Source organism: Prionailurus viverrinus, chromosome D3, assembly GCF_022837055.1.
Source record: "Prionailurus viverrinus isolate Anna chromosome D3, UM_Priviv_1.0, whole genome shotgun sequence".
NCBI classification, from domain to species: domain Eukaryota; kingdom Metazoa; phylum Chordata; class Mammalia; order Carnivora; family Felidae; genus Prionailurus; species Prionailurus viverrinus.
In genome coordinates this window covers 20,298,087-20,313,226 of record NC_062572.1, presented here as the reverse complement: position 1 = coordinate 20,313,226, position 15,140 = coordinate 20,298,087, and the positions used below count along the sequence as shown (strand labels likewise).

The 15,140-nt window shown below is 44.4% G+C and overlaps 1 protein-coding gene, 3 long non-coding RNA genes, 1 pseudogene and 4 gene segments (V, D, J or C); 6 read left to right on the top strand and 3 right to left on the bottom strand.

Moving 5' to 3' along the window:
* Positions 1-15,140, top strand: part of LOC125148931 (immunoglobulin lambda variable 5-37-like) — a 1,027,427-nt gene that overhangs the window by 795,562 nt on the left and 216,725 nt on the right.
* The window catches only part of LOC125148968 (uncharacterized), an 863,358-nt gene that overhangs the window by 632,657 nt on the left and 215,561 nt on the right, over positions 1-15,140 (bottom strand). The gene's annotated exons all lie outside the window — the stretch shown is intronic.
* LOC125148944 (immunoglobulin lambda variable 5-37-like) overlaps positions 1-15,140 on the top strand; it is a 657,272-nt gene that overhangs the window by 430,191 nt on the left and 211,941 nt on the right.
* The window catches only part of LOC125148932 (immunoglobulin lambda-1 light chain-like), a 327,578-nt gene that overhangs the window by 114,999 nt on the left and 197,439 nt on the right, over positions 1-15,140 (top strand).
* Positions 1-15,140, top strand: part of LOC125148935 (immunoglobulin lambda-1 light chain-like) — an 899,300-nt gene that overhangs the window by 691,586 nt on the left and 192,574 nt on the right. The gene's annotated exons all lie outside the window — the stretch shown is intronic.
* LOC125148936 (immunoglobulin lambda variable 5-37-like) overlaps positions 1-15,140 on the top strand; it is a 647,249-nt pseudogene that overhangs the window by 448,068 nt on the left and 184,041 nt on the right.
* LOC125148937 (immunoglobulin lambda-1 light chain-like) overlaps positions 1-15,140 on the top strand; it is a 498,673-nt gene that overhangs the window by 303,819 nt on the left and 179,714 nt on the right.
* LOC125148973 (uncharacterized) overlaps positions 1-15,140 on the bottom strand; it is a 133,643-nt gene that overhangs the window by 105,897 nt on the left and 12,606 nt on the right. The gene's annotated exons all lie outside the window — the stretch shown is intronic.
* Positions 5,130-15,140, bottom strand: part of LOC125148986 (uncharacterized) — a 12,408-nt gene continuing 2,397 nt past the window's right edge. The window contains exons 2-3 of the long non-coding RNA XR_007145765.1: positions 8,225-8,230; positions 5,130-5,359 (exon numbers count right to left, since the gene is read on the bottom strand). This is a non-coding gene — a long non-coding RNA (uncharacterized LOC125148986). The remainder of the gene's footprint in view (positions 5,360-8,224; positions 8,231-15,140) is intronic.

Genomic DNA, 15,140 nt, shown 5'->3' with positions numbered 1-15,140 from the left:
GGATAAGAGGAACATACCTAAACATCATAAAAGCCATATATGAAAAGCCTACAGCTAATATCATCCTCAATAGGGAAAAACTGAGAGCTTTCCCTATGAGATCAGGAACACGACAGGGATGTCCACTCTCACCACTGTTGTTTAACATAGTGTTGGAAGTCCTAGCCTCAGCAGTGAGACAACCAAACAAAATAAAAGGCATCCAAGTTGGCAAAGAAGAAGCCAAACTTTCACTTTCACAGATGACATGATACTCTACATTGAAAACCCAAAAGACTCCACCAAAAGGCTGCTAGAACTGATACACAAATTCAGCAAAGTTGCAGGGTACAAAATCAATGTGCAGAAATCGGTTGCATTTCTGTACACCAATAATGAAGCAACAGAAAGAGAAATCAAGAAACTGATCCCATTTACAATTGCACCAAGAACCTAAAATACCTAGGAATAACCCTAATCAAAAATATAAAAGATCTGTATGTTGAAAATTATAGAAAACTTATGAAGGAAATTGAAGAAGACACAAAGAAATGGAAAAAACATTCCATGCTCAAGGATTGGAAGAATAAATATTGTTAAAATGTCAATACTACCCAAAGCAATCTACACATTCATTGCAATCCCAATCAAAGTTGCACCAGCATTCTTCTCAAAGCTAGAACAAGCAATCCTAAAATTTGTATGGAACCACAAAATACTCCGAATAGCCAAAGTAATATTGAAAAAGAAAACTAAAGCAGGAGGCATCACAATCCCAGACTGTAGCCTCTACTAAAAGACTGTAATCATCAAGACAGTATGGTATTGGCACAAAAACAGACACATAGACCAATGGAATAGAATAGAGAACCCAGAATTGGGTCCACAAATGTATGGCCAACTAATCTTCAACAAAGCAGGAAATAGCATCCAATGGAAAAAAGACAGTCTCTTAGCAAATGGTATTGGGAGAACTGGAGAGCAACATGCAGAAGAATGAAACTAGACCACTTTCATGCACCATACACAAAAATAAACTCAAAATGGGTGAAAGACCTAAATGTGAGGCAGGAAACCATCAAATCCCTAGAGGAGAAAGCAGGCAACAACCTCTTTGACCTCAGCTGTAGCAATTTCTTGCTTGACACATCTCCCAAAGGCATGGGAATTAAAAGCAAAAATGAACTATTGGTACCTCATCGAGATAAAAAGCTTCTGTACTGCAAAGGAAACAATCAAAAAACCTAAAAGGCAACCGACAGAATGGGAGAAGACATTTGCAAATGACATATCAGATAAAGGGTTAGTATCCACACAATCTATGAAGAATTTACCAAACTCAAAACCCAAAAAACAAATAATCCAGTGAAGAAATGGGCAGAAGATATGAATAGACACTTTTCCAAAGAAGACATCCAGATGGCCAACAGACACATGAAACAATGCTCAACGTCACTCATCATCAGGGAAATACAAATCAAGACCACATTGAGATACTACTTCACACCAGTCACAGTGGCTGAAATGAACAACTCAGGAAGCAACAGATGCTGGTGAGGTTGTGGAGAAAAGGGAACCCTCTTGCACTGTTGGTGGGAATGCAAACTGGTGCAGCTGCTCTGGAAAACAGTGTGGAGATTCTTCAAAAAACTAAAAATAGAACTATCCTATGACCCAGCAATTCCTAGCACTACTAGGAATTTATCCAAAGGACACGGGAGTGCTGATTCATAGGGGCACATGTACTCCAATGTTTACAGCAGCACCCTCAACAATAGCCAAATTATGGAAAGAGCCTAAATGTCCATCAACTAATGAATGGATAAAGAGGATGTGGTTTCTATATACAATGGAACACTACTTGGCAATGAGAAAGAATGAAATCATGCCATTTGCAGCAAGGTGGATGGAACTGGAAGGTATTGAAATAAGTCAGTCAGAGAAAGACAGATAACATGTTTTCACTCATATATGGACCTTGAGAAACTTAACAGAAGACCGTGGGGGAAGGCAAGGGGAAAGAATAGTTATAAACAGAGAGGGATCCTGAGGGATCTTGGGGCAAACCCCAAGAGACTCTTAAATACAGAGAACAATCTGAGGGTTGATGGGGGGTAGGGGAGAGGGGAAATTGGTGATAGGCATTTTGAGGAGATCATTCGTTGGGATGAGCACTGGGTGTTGCATGTAAGCGATGAACTACGGGAAACTACCTCCAAAACCAAGAGCACATTTTACACACTGTGTGTTAGCCAGTTGACAATAAATTATATTTAAAAAAAAATCCATCTCTCCCCACTCAAGTTCCCTCCTCTGCCCCTTCCCATGGCATCTGATAATTGATTTCCACTTCTAAAATATCGTGTTTTCAGAAGTGATATAGAGAAAGAAAAAAGGAAAAAGAATCCCACATTACTTAGTCTTTAGGAATTGTCATTTTTAACACTTCATAATTCCCTGCAGATTCATCAAAATTGTTGTGTGCATTAAGAGTTCCTTCCTGGGGTGCCTGGGTGGCTCAGTTGGTTGGGTGTGCGACTTCAGCTCAGGTCATGATCTCACAGTCCGTGAGTTCGAGCCCCGCGTCGGGCTCTGTGCTGACAGCTCAGAGCCTGGAGCCTGCTTCGGATTCTGTTTCTCCCTCTCTCTCTCTGCCCCTCCCCTGCTCATGCTCTGTCTCTCTCTGTCTCAAAAATAAATAAAAACATTAAAAAAAAAAAGAGTTCCTTCCTTTTCGGGCACCTGGGTAGTTCAGTCAGTTGAGCATCTGACTTCAGCTCAGGTCATGATCTCACAGCAGGTCTTTCTGGTCTTTCCATTTACCTTTTAGGGCATCACTCCAAAACCCATCTGCATTCAATTTTCCATCACTGACCATGCTTTTGGAGAGCCCAAAAGAAAAAGGGTAGTAGGGAAGAGCATCGAAGACCTACACAGAAAAAAAGCTCTGGAATTCTGCAGATATTCTTTAGTATTCCTGACCACATATGTGGGAGGAAACTTTCTGAGGTTAAGAAAAGAACCACCCAGACATCAGAGGAACATCTGCAGTGCTCTCAGACAACACAATCAGAAAGATGTTTGTTCTCACCTGTAAGAGTAGAAACGTCCCTGAATCAGGGGCACTGGGTTGACTAGTCAGAAAATTGTTGCCTCAGTACTGGGGAAAAGTTAGCATAAGACTAAATGCTGTTCTGGTTACACCTAAAACAGTGCGAAAGCAAGTTGAAAAGGGGTCAGACTGTTTCCATTAACTTTACGGAATGTAGAAGAAATGTCAAAAATAGAAATACAAAGATATTATGCACTGTGAAAGGAAATATTCTCAAAGTCTAGCATTCTATCAAACTTTCCAAAGAGGAGGTAGGAAAATATGAGTCAAAATAAGCCAGAGACAGAGGGAGAAGGAGAGGGAGAGGGAGAGGGAGAGGGAGAGGGAGAGGGAGAGGGAGAGAGACAGAGAGAGAGAGAGAGAGAGAGAGAGAGAGAGAGAAATAATCCAAACTGACAATGAAATTCCATTGATGATAGAATTCACTGGTGAGGATGGAAAATACATTTTCATAACTATATTCCACTTGTACATGAGAGATGAGGACTGATTGAATATGCCAAGTGTAGACATGGAAAACATAATAAATAAATAACCAAATCAAACCTCTAGAAATTAAAACCACAGGGTCTGGTAAAAATTACTCTTGCTGGATTGACAGCATATTAAACACTACAAAAGAAATGATTAGCAAACAAGTGATGTAGTAATAGAAAATATAGATAGAGATGAAACTACAGAGGGGAAAAAGGTTGAAGAGAGAAGATCAGAAGCATTAGTGTGTGATAGCACAACTTCAAGGAGAATAATAGCAATGTACTTTGAGTCCTTGGTGCAGGAAAGATTTGGGGGAAGGAGGTGGAAAGAGAAAATATTTGAAGAAATACAGACTAAAAATGTTCCAAATGTGATGAAAACTATAAGCCCATAGGTTCAAGAAGTCTACCAACCTCAGGTATGTGAAATATGAAACACATACATACAAATACACACACATAATCCAATTGCTTGGACCAGTGATAAAGAGACAATTATGAAAACAACCAAAGAGCAGAGACACATGCTGCACAGAGGAAATAGGTAGAGCGGTAAGAGCAGATTTCTCATTAGAAGCGATGTAATACAGTGGAGCCATATATGAGAACAATAAAGAACAAAAACAGAACAAAACCTGTCCTCTTTGAACTCTGTACTCAATGAATAAATCTCTCAAAATATTCTTACACTATCTGTGAAGTGGCATACTGTCACTAGAAGGTAGACTTGGATGAGTTAGATGTACCTTAGACCCTACAGCAATTATTAAAATAAAACCTTTTTAATAACTGCTATAGCTAATAAGCCCACAGAGATAATATAAAATCATAAAAACATATTCATTCAATTTTAAAATGAGAGAGTAAAAGGGAAAGAGAAACAATGAACAGATGGGACCACCTGTCCCTGAGTCAGGTGTTGTCTGTATCTCTCAGAGGGCCCAGCCCAGGCCAAGCTCCTGAAAGACCACAGACGGAGCCAAGGACAGACCCCAAAGAGGGTGGTTTGAGACAGTCGTCATGTGGTCAGATCCCATGAAGGTGACTGATTCCAGACTTTGGATACCAAGAATAGCTTTCTCAACTCACAGCTGTGTGGAGGATCAGAGAACTCCCTTCTACGTCCTCAGTCATATATTCTTATTTCACAACGGGGTCATCAATTAAGAGTATCAGAGGTGGAGGGAATTTGCATAACTACTAAGAATCACTGACCCAAGCATCTGGAAGGCAATAAGAGAGGCTGAGTGGAGCCCAGCAGTGCTGTGGGTCCCAGAAAGCAGAGCTCTGCATATCTCCACCATGGCCTGGACCCCTCTTCTGCTTCCCCTCCTCACTCTCTGCCCAGGTGCTGCCCCTGGGGCCCTGTCCACACTCTGAGCTCCCCAAGACCTGAGCTCAGCTTGCGCCAAACCCTGACCTCAGCCCTGGCACATACAGAATTAGGCACTGGGGAATGAGCCCTTGGACCTCACACTAATCTGTCCTCTTTTGTCTTTTCAGGCTCTGTGGCATCCATTGGGCTGACTCAGCTGCCCTCAGTGACAGTGTCCCTGGGACAGCCGGTTACAGTGACCTGCTCTGGACTGGAGGGGTATTATACACATTGGTACCGGCAGAAGCCAGGCCAAGCCCCTGTGTTGGTCATTTGAGGATAGTGAGAAGCCCACAGGGATTCCTGACAGATTCTCTGGCTCCAGCTCGGGGGATGCAGCCACTCTGACCATCACTGGGGCCCAGGCTGAGGACGAGGCGGACTATTACTGTCAGTCCTATGATAACAGTGGTGATGCTCACAGTGACACAGGCAGATGGGGAAGTGAGACACAAACCCCTGTGTCACACTCTCCTCCAGCCCCAGCAGGACTGTGCACAAAGCAATCGGTAGGTCTGGCCCAGGTCCCCAGATCTGAGGTCTGGAGTCTGTCCCCTTACTCTTCACCTACCAGGCAGGCTCTGCACAGTGTGGATCGGCAGGGGATTCATAAACAGTTATTATAACAACATTTCCTCCGTTACTGTGGGTGAATGAATGCCTGCGTGTTGAGAAGCAGACATGGAAGACATTTCTCAAAGACCAACTTCTTTAAAACTCCCGTAATGAAATGTTCTGAAATTTAAAAATACACTGGATAGATTGACAGCAGATTGGATGCTGTAAAAGAAGAGAAGGGTGAATTTGATGTCACGCAATTAAAACTATTCAAAATGAAACACAGAAGCAAACACCTAAGAAAAAAAGTGAATATAAGCTCAGTGCCTGTAGGACAACTTCAGGGCACCCAGAGAGTGTGCAGGATAGAAACAGAGGGAGAGAAGAGAAGGAACTGATGGTTCATAAAACATAGGTGAGGAAATAATCTATAAAAAGGCTTCAAATTTGGTGAAATCCATAAACCAATATATCCAAGAGTCTAAAGAAAGCTTGGACACAGGGGACATGAAAGACAGCACAGAACACATCTTGAGGAAATTGCTAGAAACGAGTGATGCCGACACTCTCACAGCCGGAGAGGAGATGTGTTCCCTACAGAGGAACCAATTTCATGGTGGAAGCACATTTCTCATTACAGCCATGTAAGCAAGAGAACAGGGAGCAATGTCTTCACAATCCCCCTAGAAAATGCCTGTAAACTTTGGCCTTTACCCAGGAGAAATCTCATTGAAAAGGGAAGACACACTAATCCTTTCTCAGACCGCAAACCTCTCAGAACACCCACAGACCCTCGGCACAAGCAACAGTAAAGGACGCCCCTCAGACAGAAGGAAAGGGTGACAGAGGGAAAGGGGAATACACACAAAGATAGAAAAAGCATCAGGTATCATAACTCCATGGGTAAATACAAAAATAAGTTTAGTGGTTCATATTTATAAAAGATAGTCAAGTGTTTAAAGAGAAACTATAGTAGTGTATGTGATATATGACGGATGTACAAAAAAAAAAAAAAACCACACATGAAATTGTAAGGAAGATGAGACCGTGTTATGACATCCTTATCCTACAGTGTGAATGATTCCATGGCCTGGGACACACTTTTATAGTTAGGAGCTGAGGACTGTATACCCAAAATAAACCATTAAAATAATACTATGTTAACAATAAAGGGTTATAACTAATGAGGCGCGTTACATAGCACAGTCCAGAGAATATAGATCCAATAGACATGTGTGTCATGTATGGGTCTGTGCATATTTATCTGTGATGCAGAGACAGAGACAGTGGGAGAGAGCGACAATGACATTGAGAAATGTCTCACACAGCCATGGGGTGGTAGGTCTGGAAGCTGCAGGAAGGACAGAAGGCTGTGGGTTTAAGTCAGGCGATGTTGCAGACTTTAACCCAAATCTAGTCTGAATGACAGAAATGCTAAGAGGAGACAGAGAAGAAAATTAAAGGATCCAAATCAAACTACTAGAGATGAAACCCACAAGGTCTCAGATTACAAACACAAGAACTGAGATTAGCAGCAGACACGACGTGCAGACACGTGATTGAACATGAACGCAGCATGGACACTGCAAAAGAAAGGCACAAGATGACTTTAAAGTGATTAGAGCACCACTGAGTGTAGGAAAGTTCAGCAACGGATGCACATGTGATTGTGTCCCCAGGGAGTGAAGGAGGGGAGGTGGAAAAGAATATTGACGAATTAGTGACCACAAAGGTTCTAAATGTCATGAAAATTCAAAACCTATGGATTCCAAATTCTTGAGAAACCCAAGCACAATGAGGGTAAAGCAATGGGGGTAAAAACTACACACAACACCCATCCATATCCAATTGTTTAAGGCAGAGAAAAAGAGTTTTAAAAGAGGGCAGAGGGGAAAGTTACTTGGTTCAGGGGAATACGGATAAGGATTCCAACAGATTTCTCAATAGCAGAGATGCACGAGAGAGGGCGGTGGATTAACATCTTTAAAAAAACGAAAAAGAAAAACCTTAATTCTTTATCCAGGGAAATTATCCTTCCCTGATGAAGGATATTATAAATTTTTTCAGATGTACCAAAGTGACAGAATTGATCATCAGCAGACCCTCAATACAAGAAATAATACTGGACTTCCCTCCCATAGGAGAAATGGATTCCAGAGAGAATCTGAATCTACAAAATGAATGTAAGAGTCAGAAATGATAGCTACAGAGGTAAACATTAAGAATATTTTTATTATTTACCTCTCTTTGAAAAAGAAATCACCATCTAAAGCAAATCTAATAACTGCAGATGTTGGAATTTACACTGTAGCTAACAGTGAGGTGATGACACTCATACCGCAGGGCTGAGGAGAGCGAGCTGGAAGTGTGCTCTAAGGATGTGATCCTCTCTGTCACGAGGTTTAGTATCGCCTGAATGCAGACAGTCAGGGGCCACAGATAATAAGCCTAAAAAGAGAAATGAAATGGACCATAAAAAATGTTCCATTATTCAAGAACAAGAGATAAATGTAAAAAGAGAACAGAGTAAACATGGAGCATAGAGAAAACAAACAGCAGGATGCAATATAACTGGGTAGCAGGTTGCTACCCAGAGCCAGGAAATGGTCCAAGCACGACAACTGAAAGACGATTTTGTCAAATTGACTTTAACAACATCACACAGATAAGAAACCTACAGTAAATAAAATGACGCTAAGTACAAGTTCAGGACGATATTCCCACCTGATTCTTTTCCACCAGTTGAGATATAAAAAATTCACAGAACAGACAGAGAATCAAGGAAGATGAATCGAACTCTTACAAATGGTTATGGTGGAATATTTCATGTAATGTGTGTTTTAAAGAACACAACAATGGAAACAAATGACCACAGTGCACATTCCGTGAGAAAAGATACAGAAATGCCCTCACGTCCCCCTCACTGTGCTGCAGTTTTTGATATTCAAACACAGAGTGACATGAGCTCCCCTAAGAGATCCAAGAGGTGAGCACAGCTCCACGTGAACCAGATCCATGAAGCCCACCCAGGAGCACTGAGATTCTCTCCACCAGCCTGAGAAGGAGCATTTTCATGGGGACCAGTGAGGACATGAGGGAGACATTGAGTGGCAAGTCTCAGAGTGGGCTCAGGAGATAGAAGTCTGGGGTCCACACCATGGCCTGGAACTTCCTGCTCTCCCTCCTCACTCTCTGCCCAGATGCTCCCTCCAGGCCCTACACACAGGTTCAGTCCCCACAGGGCCCTGAGCATGACCCTGAACTTGAGGTCAGTCTAGAGGGTACTGCAGGGGGTGGGCCCCAGGGAAAGAGCCCCATGGTCTCCTCAACCTGAAGGCCTTGTGTCCCCTGCAAGACTCAGGTGCCTCATTTTAGAGTGGCCATGAGACCTTTGTCACTTTCCCAAGCCTGGAGGACAGAGAAAACCAAACAATAATACGGACCTAGACCAGGTCCCTGCACAGCCAACAGCCTCCACCGGCTCCACAGATTCTCCAAGTCTAACCTGAGACACAATCCTGCTGACTGTCCCTATGTTCAGGCTGAGGAGGCTCCTTTATAGGCCAGAATAGGATGGGGTTGCAGTGGGTCCAGCGACAGAAGCCCCACTACCCAGCTTGGCCTCACCCTCCCTCCTTCATGCCCTGGACAACTCTGCTCCAAAGGGCCCAGAGTCTGAATCCAGTACACCTGGGCTGCACTCCTGGCTCGCACTGTTTTCCTCTGTATTCTGGGAAACTAGTCTCTCTGGACCTTAACTTCACGTTCCATGTAATGGGGAAGATTATATTGACGTCAGAATCACATTGTTTTCAAATTGAATGAGAAAAAATATTGACAGAGTCTAATTATTGAAAGAGAGACTGCAGGGTCTCAGTCAATGGGTGCTGATCTGGTATTCTGACAGATTTGTCCATCCTCTGCAGAAATCCAAGGAAAAGGTCTCAGCAAAACTGTGACATTTATGATGTGAAATTGCATATCCAGCTCCAAATTCCCAATTCCCTGTGTCATTCGGGTCACCAACTAGGCTAGTGTAGAAAACCTCCTGCCCCAAACTACAAGTGATAAGGGCTGTAATAACAATGGCAGTAGGAGAGATGATAGTAATAATCCGAATGAAGACTTAGGTGCACACGTGAACTTTAGTGCTAGAAGCATCACCTGTTCCACCGTGACCCAACTGCACTCATTGGGATACAGGACACATCAGACTTGATTCCTAAATGGAGAGAAATGGGTAGTAATAGTATGTCACAAAGGTTTCCTGGACTATGGCCCTTTCCAAACGCACTAAAATTTACTCTGCACTAACCCTGTTGTAACAAGACAAAGGGCCAGGCTAGGGCACTTCACCCTTGGACACGTACAGGAACCATACCTGTCCTGCCTCCTGCACCGTGTATGTGACCTGTGTGTGCTGGGCTGGGGAGAGCAGGGGGGCAGCTGCCTGGGGGAGGCTGGGCTCCCTGGCCCACACCCTTTCTCAGGTGACAGGTGCTTTGGGGTGACCTGACCTGCAGGAGGGAAGCTCCCGGTCTGAGTCGTCCTCCACCAGCAGGGGGCAGCAGAGCTGCAGCAGGAGAAGCAGGACAGAGGCTGGGGCTGCCCAGGTGGAGCCTCACAGGGCACCAGGCCTGGGGGGTGTCTGTCCAGGGTTCAGTCATCAGAAGAAAGTGGGGATGATCCAACCTATCTTCTCAGGCTGCAGGGACCATGTTCTGAGGGTCAGACACACAGTGTCATCCAGGACACCGACAGGATTTCTGACACAGTGATTACCTCAACTGGGAAATTCCAGTCACTTCACTGTCCAGCAGAAGTCCCAGGAGCTGACCCTTCTGTGATGGGCACATCCGGAGCTATCCTGACCACTCACCCTCTGCCTCTCCTTCCCCACCTACAGGTGGACTTGGGTCGAGGGCTGAAGCATCAGCATCCTTGCTCAGGAGTGTCTCAGGGGCAGGAGGTGGGCCGATCAGAGCCTCCAGTCACTGAAGGGAGGGTCTGCAGCCACCTTGTGAGACTGTCTCCAGTGTGAAGTGGATTCTACCAGCCTCAGACCACAGCTCTGGCCCCTGGGATGTCAGTGTTCCGGGACAGGATCCAGCTCCCTGCAGTGACCACAGACTATCTCGTCCCCATAGCTCACAATGTGACCAAAGACATGACTCTGGTGACCCTCACAGAGACACAGTGCTTGAAGAGGTTTCTTCAGTCAGAGATGGTGTCTGACACCTTCCACGTGTTTACAGGAAACATGGGTGAAAAAAAAAACAAACAGGAATCAAAGTGTTGACATGCCAGTTGCTGGTCTGTTGTGGGATGGGGATGTCAGAGATGAAATAACCACATGTAAATTCACTAGAAGTCATGATGAATCTCCAACAGCAGGTGTTTATATAACAAGTAACTCCCACATGCAACATGATGAAAAAACATCAGAAAGAGAGTTTCTCATTCTAATGACATGACAAAGGTGGGACCAGAGTGCATCTAGGGAAGGCAGAGTAGACATGAAGCAAGAGGGGTCATCCAGGAGGCCACAGGGCCACCTCTCCTTGAATCAGGTTTCATTTGTGTCTCTCCAAGGGCCCAGCCCAGCCTCATGGCCAGGCTCCTGAAAGGCCTCCAGTGGGCTGACTCAGTCGCCCTTATTGTCAGAGGCCCTGGGGTCAGATGGCCATGACCACCTCTCAGGGAGACAACACAGAAACCTTTGGTGTGCAGTGACACCAGCAGAAGCTAGGACAGACTCCTGTGCTTGTCATATATGACAATAGCAAGCCTCCTTCAGGGATTCCTGACTGGTTCTTGGGCTCAAACTTCAAAGATATGGCAACCCTAAACGCCAGCAGGATCAGAGCCAAGGACGAGGCTGACTCCCACTGTCAGGTGTGAGACACTGGTATTAATGCTCACAGTGACAGAGTCAGACAGGGAAATGAGACACAAATCCCTTCCCCCTCTGTGTCACACTCTCCTTCAGCCCCAGGAGGACTTTGGACAAAGCATGAACAGTTCTGGCCCAGCCGCCCAGATCTGTAATTCCCAGACCTCACTCCCAAACCAGCCCTCCAGGCTGGCTCTGCACCCTGTGGACCAGGAGTGCCATACACAGGAGGCAGGATGAGGCTGTCATGTTCTAGGCTATGGTATTTGTTGTGGATGGAAGACCTGCTGAAAGGGCAGACAGAGAGACATCCATGGTGGCATAAGAAGCTCAAAGTGACAAGTGGAAGTCTCAGCTTTCAGTTGAATAGAATCATTGCAGTGTCTCTAGGTAGAAACATTTATCCATTAAAACTAATACCTCTAGCGCAGCAGAGTGTAGGGTCGTGGTGACAGGGAGTTATAATTTTGTAGCAGGTCACTAAGAATATGTGTGAGTGGAGACATTCCCAATTCCAATTCTTAAATCCTGGACCCATGAATGTTAGCTATGGGAGAAACAGCACCGCATATTGGATACAGATTTAGTACAAATATCACCTTCCGGACAATGTTACCCAAGCCAAACAAGGTACTGCCATGTGGTTGGCACAGTGAGTGAGTCTTCAAGAGGCCATTAGTCTATTCATCAAGCCAACTGTCTCAGAATGTTGGGGAAGATGGTTGAGCCAATGAATTCCATGGGCATGGGCACGTTGCAGCCCTTCTTTTGATATAAAATGAGAGCTTTGGACAGAAGTCACAGTAAAATACTAGAAAAGTGGGGGAAGCATTCTTCAAGTCCAAGGGTAATATTTTCCGTAGAAGCATTGCAGTCAAAGAAAGGAAGTCCCTATCTAGAGGAGAGGTCTATTCCAATAAAAGAACTATCCCTTCCATGATGGAATAATAAGTCTACTGTAATGAATCTGCCAGCAGGCTCTAGGCTGATTTCCAAGGAAATGGTCTCACACTGGGAACTCAGGGTTGGTCTCTGCTGTTTGCATACTGGTCCTGAGAAGTGGCCATAGCCAGTTCAGCTTTAATGAGTGAAATCCACATGAATAACCACCCAACTTCCAACATGGGCACTTTGCTATGGAGTCCACTGAACAAGTTCAGGAGTAGATGGAGAAGAAAGGTGACCATTTTCCCCATACGTGTCACATTAGCCAACTGATTATTCACATTGATTCATTTTGAGGACACACTATGGTAGGCATTTTCATGAGACACTATTAGCATCCACCTTTGTGTTCACTGGGAGTGTTCACCTCACATATTTCTTCCTCAAACATCTTTCACCAGTTTTCTTACTGTGTTTCTTTCAAGTCTCTGAACATCCAGCCAAATATTGAGTGAGAGCCTATAGGTGAGTATAAAGCCACCTCTGACCTTCTCTCTGTCCAGACAAATGAACCAACTACTCGGCTCAAATGTTACGTTTGAGAATTTTCCCCACCCATGTTGTGCAGGAAGGTCCCACATTAGGGCTGCAGTGTTAACTCTCAAAGTTGGCTGCATACCATACAGGAAACTCTGTAAGTCAGCCCTCTGGTTTTTTCTCTGTATCAGCTGGTCATAGGATTGTCCCCACTGGGCCACAGACGTGCGAGACAGAGAAAAGACAATACAGCTGGGATTGGGGTCATGGGCATCTGGCCTCTTCCTCATGCAACTCACCTGCGCCTTCATGATCTGGTGAAGCCTAACCTCAAATTTACCTCTTCTGTTTAGTGATGGAGAGCTGCTGTGAATGCCCAAATCCATGCATGGTTAGTCAGGTAACACCCGATTCATGTAGGCAGCTCAGGTCACATGTAAATTTAGTGCTTTATAAGGGGCATATATTCCCTGTTATGTTCAATAGCAAGCCAAGTATTTGCCAAATGAAGCTCTCTGCTTATACAGATGTAAAAAAAAATGGTGTGCTATGCATCTATTCTTGTGATAGGAACACATCATTAACTGACACCAATGTCCTTGGCCAAATGAGTCTGAACACTAATTTGGTCCTGCTATTCATTACAGTGACCACATCCACTTCCTCATTGTTGATAAAATGGGACTGCAGGCCTCATACCAATGCAAGGATCCCATCAACTACAACTTGGGTACCCAATCCAGAGATCAGAATCTCTACAGAATATATGTGTACATATGGCAAATATGCATACACACACACACACACACACACACACACACACACACAATCTACCAACATACACACACAGACCCAATTAGTATATATATGCATACATATTCACAAATATATTCTTACATGTTGTGTATAAATATATAATATAAAGTATGTGTGGCAGGAATTTGATGTCATGCAGAACATACACACATATCAGTCAGCCACAGATAAGACACAGGGATGGTCAGTAACAAAAGGGCTCCTGCTTCCCTTTCAGTTTTCAGGGAAATTCCACAGGGATTCCTCTTGTTATTCACCTTTCCTAGAAACATACAACAATGAGAATTCTGAACATCAGTCCTGCCCCTCAAAATTTTAACTTGTAAAAAAAATATCACTTTGGAACTCAAACCATTTTGAATCACAGACACCTAAGGTCCTCACTGTCCCTGCATCTTCAGACAAACCAGACTTTTCTCCACAGCAACTGACCCCAAACACACTCCTTAGTTCTTGTTCCTTCTTCCCATCCTGACAGCAGCTCCAAGGTCACCTCTGCCAGAGAGGCCTCCTCCAGCCTCTCACCACACAGCACCTGCCTCTCATCTTGTACGATTTCAGTTCACTATCTGCACACCATGCAACACTGTATATTTACCCATATCACTTTATTTATTAATTGATTTTTGTGGTAATTTTTATCCTAATTTGTCAGGAAGTTTTTAATGTCACATAAGCACATCTCAATCAGAGGCATGAACACTCAGGTGTTTAATTTTCTCCCACAGAAGTAAGGCTGAAGTCAGATTGTATTTCTCCTGGTAGGCAACAATTCTGTGAGCTCCCACATCTGCTCACTTTCTGTCCCACCATCACTACTACGGAGGCTTTGCTTTTCCCTGTTGTCACACCCAAGTACAAGGAAAGAGCACTGCATAAATCTACTCTGTTTCTTCCCTCACAAGAGTAAAAGTCCCCCAAAAGATCCCCAAACAAATGATACATTCAAGGGGCCAATTCTTGGCCACAGGGCCAATCTTGACGTTTCAAGAGGGACTTGACAATAGCAATAGTGTGGCTTCTAAATGAATATGGAAGACGAGATACAAGTAGGAGAGGTTGGAGACTGTCTCCGGTACCAACAAAGCAAGACTTCCACTCTGCTGCAGCAGTCCTAAGATGGAAACTCTGACCCAGTGTCCTGTTCACACTGATTTCCCAGGATGGAATGTGTCCCAGACTAAGCGGATCTGAATTAGTGTTTGTTGGACGAGTGTTTTCCTCTGTCTTTGGAGCAGTAGCCGTCATCACACTATTGGCGACACCAGCAGCCAGTGCCAGTTAGAGGCAGTCCCTGGCTTCTGTGTAGCTTTGTGTCACGCCGCAGAACCACTCCCACGGCCACCCACCTCCCCAGAGACAGGAGCAGTGATACCGCAGATGGGCCCTGCCTCCTCCTCCTCCTCACATGAGCCTCTTCCTACTTGCATGGATAACCTGACCTCCTCCTGCCTGGTCTTGAGGCTCACAGAGGCCCCGCAGAGAAGAGGAATTCCTTCCCTGGGGTCA